Here is a 2,199-nt window from a genome sequence, read left to right as displayed (position 1 = left end):
GCAGGTGACATCACCCTCTCCTCGCCTGATAGGATACAATGTGGCGCCCACTGCGCATGGACTCCCGGGCTGGGCCCGTGTACTCCTGGGAATCGTAGTTAACACTCCACAAGCAGAGCCTGGATAGCTACGCTTCTGAGGTTCTGAAAACTACACTTCCCAACAAACTTCAGAGCCTCTTCGTCCCCGCCCCTATTCCCGCCCCCTCCGCGACCCGCCCCCTCCCCGCCCTCCAGCCTTGCAGTAGTAGCGGTGGTCGTTCAGGAGCCGAGTTGCGGACTGCGCGGGCAAGAGTTGGGGGGGAAGCTCCCTGAGGTCGTGCCCTTTGACTTGACCTCCTCTAGGCCCCGTGCGGTCTCTGAGGGACCAGCAGGGTCCAGGCTACTGCACATCAGCCAGGCAACTCTGACCAACCCAGCTCTATTGGCCCCAGCTGGGAAGAGATTAAGCCTTTCACTGTCTTCCCTCTGCGCAGCAACTAACGAATAGGACACTCTGGTTTCTGGGTTAAATGTGATCCTGGAATTCCCCAAGTCCCGGACGATGAAGGACACTGACCCCGAAGGAAAGAAATCTCCCCGTGCCCCAGTTGGTACAAATCACCTGCCTTCTCTTTCCTTCTCCCATTTAACGGAGTCAGGGTGACCAGCCAGAACTCGGGGAACAGCTTAGTCGGCTGAGCTGACAGAATAACGCAGGGTGTCAGTAATAAAAATGCAGTGTAACAGACTAGATAGTCGCCGCAGCCCTTCGTCAGGGAGCCTGCTGCTGCTGCAGAGATAATACTATCGCGCAGCCATGCTTTTGTTCTTCTCTGCAGCAGACTTCCCGCTCTCAGGGCTCTGAATTTGCAGGAAGACAACATCCTTGCCTGAAGTTTTAATAAATAACACATATGTATACATGTACTCTTAAATGCACACACTTTCCGCTCAATGTATATACCATACTCTTCAAATTTTTGTATGACTTCAGCCAAACAACACATCATGCTGTTCAGGAATTACTGTGATATTAATAACTTATATGTTTAATTTAAAGTAAGCAAAAGGTATGTGGAATTCCGAACCTTCAGGAAAATTTTATTTTTAATATGTATATTTTTCCCATGGCACTTTATATTACTCAATGATCACCAAACGTTATGAAAAAGTAACATTGAGAGTAAATCTTTAGGTGTCTTTTTAAATGAAAAATAAATCAATACATCCAGTTATTCCAGTTGTAAAGGTAAATTGTAATGGCATTCAATATCTTAGTCACATTTAAGGATTAGTTCACACCCCTGTTTCCACTAGCAGAATGTCTAGAAGACCACGGTTTGTGGGGAGGGGGCGGGGAATCACAAAATTTCAAACAATTCTCCACCTAATTGTTGGTGAAAGTCTTATCACTCTTATTTTCTCATATCATTGTGCAAGAATAATGGGGTTCAAGAGAAAAATATTCATGGAACTAACTGAGGCTCTCAGGAAAGAGAGAAATGTTTTGTTTTTCTGAGGGAGAGATTTTAGCACTAAATTCTGATTTTCTTTTAACAAGCCAGTTTCTTACAGCCAGACACATTTTTCTCCACTGAAGGAAGATGACTTTGAGTATTGCTCTCCTATTCTGAGCTATTCCACCCATTCCAAATATTGTTTTAAAAGGAACCTAGACAATACAAATGTTCCACTGGCCAACAGATCAAGAGTACAATCAGTGATATTCTAGCTAATGGGTAGACTTAATGTATTGAAGTTCATTGTGGGGAAATATTCAGAAAGAAACTTGACCTGGGATGATTCTTAAAGCTCTTCCAATCTTGTCACTGTGTAAAGCTTTTAGATGGAAATATAATCATTAAGCCTGAAATTTATTGAGTCAAATTGGATGTGGAGATTCTTTAAAAGGCAAGACTTAGCCTTACAGATAAGAGTCTATTACAGTATTGAGATATACTCTGAGGAGTAACTCTACAGGGTAAATCACCCTTCAGCAAGTTCTCTTTCGTCTTCAGTAATGAAGGGGAGGATGAAAGAAAAAATTCCATTCTCTATAGCAATTAATATTATAGGGATGTGCTGTATTACATATATCATTTTTCTATATAGAGGACATCATACACACTAGATTATAAGTACAGAAATGTGTGGATATACACATGAGCTGCCCTTACTATTAAACAGATATAAATATAGATAATAAATACTGAAAGTA

Source organism: Ovis aries, chromosome 7, assembly GCF_016772045.2.
Source record: "Ovis aries strain OAR_USU_Benz2616 breed Rambouillet chromosome 7, ARS-UI_Ramb_v3.0, whole genome shotgun sequence".
Taxonomy (NCBI): Eukaryota; Metazoa; Chordata; class Mammalia; order Artiodactyla; family Bovidae; genus Ovis; species Ovis aries.
Note: the sequence above shows the minus strand (reverse complement) of the source record.